The sequence below is a fragment of the Phoca vitulina genome, unplaced genomic scaffold, assembly GCF_004348235.1.
Source record: "Phoca vitulina isolate PV1807 unplaced genomic scaffold, GSC_HSeal_1.0 scaffold33, whole genome shotgun sequence".
Lineage (NCBI taxonomy): Eukaryota > Metazoa > Chordata > Mammalia > Carnivora > Phocidae > Phoca > Phoca vitulina.
In genome coordinates, this window is record NW_022589736.1 from 4,696,502 (window position 1) to 4,701,804 (window position 5,303).

Below are 5,303 nucleotides of genomic sequence, written 5' to 3' on the forward strand. Positions count from 1 at the left end.
TTGCTTCAATTGTAAATGGAATTGCTTTATCTTCTCAGTGTACAAAAACATGGCAGATTGCAGATGTTGGTATCCTTGAAACAACTGAATTTACTGGTTCTGACAGTTCTTCGGTGTCTTTAAAGTTTTCTGTACATACTATCCTGTCATCTGCAAATAGTTTTACTTTTTCCTTTCTAATTTGGATGCTTTTTTTTTTGGTCTGATTGCTGCATCTAGGACTTCATATGATGTTGAATAAAAGGACTATGGACATCCTTTTTCATCTCAGAATAAGAGCTTTGTTGCCCCAATTGAGTAGGATAATTGTTAAATATGGACTTTATTATACTAAGTTCCCTCTAAAACTCAACAAAATGGGTTATCTCATGAATTGATGTTGAATTTTGTCACTTCATCTCTTGAGATAGGATTTTTATCCTTCCTCTTCTGTAATTCAAGTATAGTTAACATAGTGTTTAGTTTCAAGTGTACAACATAGTGAATCAACAGTTCTGTACGTTTCTCAGTGCTTATCATGAGTGTCCTCTTAATCCCCTTCACGAATTTCACCTCCCACCTCCCCTCTGATAAGTTTTTATAGTTGTCTTATTTTGTTGAATATCACATGACTGAAATCATGGTATTTGTCTTCCTCTAACTTATTTAGCATAAGGGTATCCTCTAGAACCCTCCTTGTTAGAAATGCCAAGATTCCATGCTTTTATGGCTGAGTAATATTCCATTATCCATATACATCTTTATTCATCTATTGGACAGTTAGGCTGCTTCTGTATCTGGGCTACTGTAAATACTGTAATAAGAATGGGGGTACATATATCTTTTAGAATTAGTGTTTTCATATTCTTTGGGTAATACCCAGTATTGAAGTTATTAAATCATAGGGTAGTTCTGCAATGGCCTCATCAAAAGCTGTTTTAGCCAGTGTGCAGGCAAGCTCTGGGTTAAGGATCTCCTAGTAAAATACAGAAAAGTTAAGAGCCAGCCCCAGGCGGATTGGGTGTGGGGGTTGCATCTTTCTTCTATCAAAAGCCTCTTGGTAAGCTCTTTGGGAATTACCTATTGTTTGTTTTCGATCATCACCACATGCAACTTCAGCAAGGTACCGGAAGTAATCTCCCTTCATTTTCAGATAGAAGACCTTACTCTCTGGATTAGTTGCATTGGCTATTAAATACTTACCGAACAATTCCAGCACCATGTTGCAGATGGACCTCAGCTCAGACTCCACTTTCTCACAATAGTCCTTAATCAGCTGCAACTTCTTGTCCGAGGTGTCGGTTTTCTGCTCGATGCTCGAGATGACCTTCCAGGCAGACCTGTGGCCCCCGACCACGTTCTTGTAGGCCACCAAGAGCAGGTTGTGCTCCTCGTTGGACAGCTTGGTGCCCTGCTCGGTCATGGCCTTCATGCAGGTGGCCATGTCGTCATAGCGCTCAGCCTGTTTGGCCAGCTTCACCTTCTGGATCAGCTCTGTCTTCTTCATGGGGACCCGGAGAGGAGAGCGAGGGTGAGCACCGACCCGGATCGGGAGGAGGCGTGCGGACGGCCTTCATGTCTCCACGGCGTGAGTCCCACCACTTTGATCAGCTTTTGGCTTTACACTGAATGAAGATTCCTACAAAGACAGCATCCTCCTCATGCAGTTGCTTAGAGACAACCTAACATTACGGACATCAGACAGTGCAGGAGAAGAATGTGATGTGGCAGAAGGGGCAGAAAACTAAATGCATACAGGGTGGTCATCCTTCTTCCCCTCAAACCTTTTTATTCCTCTCCATTCCTTATTCTATTTGGATTTCCTATAGCAAAGAAACCCATTCTTGTGTATGGAATCAACTGTTTATAGTCTTCACACCACAGCTTTGGGAAAACTCCATTCCTTGATTTGTCTTGGCCTTCCTGGTGTGCAGTTACTGCTGTAGAAAAGTATTAATAGCTTCATTTCATATAAACCTAAGTAACTTCCAAACACTTATGTAGAGGACTAAAAATGTATCTGGTATTGAAGTAATCTGAACCAGTTCTGCAAGAGACTGTGTTTTGTATTACTGTGAAGATATGAAAATGTAGTCATTATAATTTACAAAGTGTTCTACGTAACTTCTTAATTTCTACATTCCCTCCCTTACTCTTCAGAGGTTTCCTTTCAGTAAGCAACTTTTCCCTGCTCTTAATGTATTCCTTTTTGGTAGGAATCCAGAAGTATTCGATTAAATGGAAAAGCATTTGGCATTTCTGCACTGGGGGTCACAAATTGAAATGCCTCCTGTATCATATGATGGAGGTCTTGTATATCTGTGACAACAGGAAGTTTCCTTATTCATTCTTCATTTCTGCTGTTTAAGTTGACAACTTCCCTTCCCAATAAAAATTCACTTACACCTCCTGCCTTTGTAGTTCTGGTATTCACTTTATGTAATAGAAGTAGCACGTTGCTGCCAGAACACAAGCATTGCTTTTGGCAAATTAAGGTGTATGTCTTTTCTTACTACGCTAGAAAGGGGAGATAAAGTACACAAGTCCGAGTCTAAAACGTTAGTACTTTTCCATGCAGATTTGTGCACATATGAGAGGGTGTCCTGTTTGTCTAGTGATTGTCATGTAGAGAGTTGGACCACTATTGTGTGTTGCTAATCATTGACTGTAGTCCCAAAAAAGCCTTGTGGAAATGTTATGCCCTATGTAACAGCAGAGTAACATAAAATCTACATTTTATAAACCAAAAAAAAAAGGTAGTTCTATTTTTAATTCTTTGAGGAATCTCCATACTGTTTCCCAGAGTGACTACACCAGTTTGTTCCCACCAGCTGTGCACGAGAGTTCCCCTTTCTCTGCATCCTGACCAATCCTTATTTCTAGTGTTGATTTTACCCATTCTGACAGGTGAGGTGATAGCTCATTGTAGTTTTGACTTTCATTTCCTGATGAGTGATGTTGAGCATGTTTTCATGTCTGGCCATCTGTCTTTGGAGAAATGTTTGTTCATGTGTTCTGGCCATTTTTTTTTTTAATTGGGTTATTTGCAGTTTTCTGGTGTTGGTTTATAGAAGCTGTTCATATATTTAGGGTGTTAATCCTTCATTGGATAGGTCATTTGCAAATATCTTCTCCCATTCAGCACATTCTTTTAGTTTTGTTTCCTTTGTGCAGAAATTTGTTTTGATGTAGTCCAAATTATTTTTATTTCCCTTAGGCATATCTAAAAAAATTTGCTATGGCTGATGTCAGAGAAATCACTGCATGTGCTCTCTTCTAGGATTTTTCTGGTTTTAGGTCTCACATTTACATCTTGAATCCATTTTGAGCTCTTGTGTATGGTGTAAGAATGTGGTCCAGTTCCATTTTGCATGTGGCTATCAGTTTTCCCAGCACCATTTGTTGAAAAGACTTTTCCCATGACCTATTCTTGCCTCCTTTGTTAAGGATTAATTGACCAAATAAATGAAGATTTATTTCTGGGCTCTCTCTTCTATTCCATTGATCTGTGTGTCTATTTTTGTGCCAGTGTCCTACTGTTTGGATTACTGTGGCTTTGTGTAGTGTATCTTGAAATCTGGAATTGATACCTCCAGGTTTGTTCTTGTTTCTCAGGGTTACTTTGGCTATATAGGGTCTTCTATGGTTCCATACACGTTTCAGTATTTGTTTTCTGAAAACTGTTGCTGGCACTTTGACAGGCATTGAAGCAAATCTTTAGATTGCTTTGGGTAGACATTTTGACAGTGTTCTTCCAATATATGAACATGGAGTATCTTTCCATTTGCTTGTTATCCATCTCTTTTGTCCATGTTCTGTAGTTTTCAGGGTACAGGTTTTTCACCTCTTTGGTTAGATTTATTCCTAAGTATTTCATTTTTGATGCAATTATAAATGGTGATGTTTAATGTCTGCAATTTCATTTAGTGTACAGAAATGCTATCCATTCCTGGGTATTTTACATCCTACCATTTTATTGAACATGTTCTAGTATTTTGCTTGAATCTGTAGGATTTTCTGTGTATCATGTCACTTGTAAATAGTGATGTTTTTGCCAATATGAATACCTCTTATTTTTATTTCTTGTTTGATTGCTATGCCTAGGATTTGGAGTACTATGTGGAATAAGTGTTGAGAATGGATCCTTGCTTATTCCTGACCTTAAGGGGAAAGCTGTTTTTCACCAGTGAGGATAAAGTTAGAAGTGTGGTTTTCATATGTGATGTTTTATTATGTTGAAGTAGGTTTCTTCTAACACCATTTGTGTTGAATATTTTTATCATTAATGGATGTTGAATCTTGTCAAATGTTTTTCTTCCTCTGTTGAGATGACAGGATTTTTATCCGTCATTTTGATGTGGTTTATGGTGTTGATTTGTAACTACTGAACCACTCTTGCATCCTGAGAACAAATCCCACCTGCTTGTGGGGTAAGATCTTTTTCATCTATTTTTGGAGGCATTTTGCTAATATTGTTGAGGATTATTGCATGTATGTTCACCAGTGATACTGACCTGTAGTACTGTGTGTGTGGTGTCTTTGGTTTTGGTATCAGGGTAATGCTGGCCTCAGAACGTATTTGGAAGCTTTCCTTTTAATTTTTGGAGTAGTTGGAGAATAGGTATTCTTTAAAAGTTAGAATTTGTGAATCCATCTGGTCCTGGACTTTTATTTTCTGGTAGCTTTTTGATGACTGACTCAATTTCATTACTTGTAATTGGTCTGTTTCTATTTCTTCCCAGTTCAGTTTTGGAAACTGTTTCTAGGAATTTATCTATTCCAGGTTGCCAGCTGTGTTAGCATATAATGGTTCATAGAATTCCTTTTATAATCCTCTGTATTTCTGTGGTGTCAGTTCTCATTTCTGATTCTATTTGGTCCTTTCTCTTGAGTCTGGTTAAGGGTTTATCAATTTTGTTTATCTTTTCAAATGATCAGCTCTTGGTTTCATCAATTTTTTTCCTTAATATTTTTAGTCTCTACACCATTTATTTCTGCTCTGACCTTCCTTTTGCTCATACCTTGGGCTTTGAATTTTTTCTAGTTGCTTTAGTCATAGGGTTAGATTGTTTTCTTGAGGTAGGCCTGTATTGCTATACACTTCCCCCTTACAATTGCTTTCATTGTGTCCCAGAGATTTGGAAACCTTTTCACTTTCATTTGTCTCCATGTATTTGATCTCTTATTTGATTGCTTCATCAACACATTGGTTGTTTAGGGTCTTTTGTCTCCACATGTTTTTCCAGGTTTATTTATTTCCAGTTTCTTACAGTCGTGGTTGGAAAAGATGCATGGTATGATTTCAATTTTAAATTTGAGGCTTG

At 38.0% G+C, this 5,303-nt stretch overlaps 1 pseudogene; it reads right to left on the reverse strand.

Annotated features, from left to right (window-relative positions):
* Nucleotides 1–838: 838 nt before the first annotated feature.
* On the reverse strand, nucleotides 839–1,556 carry LOC116645394 (annotated as a pseudogene).
* Between the last annotated feature and the right edge of the window lie 3,747 nt (nucleotides 1,557–5,303).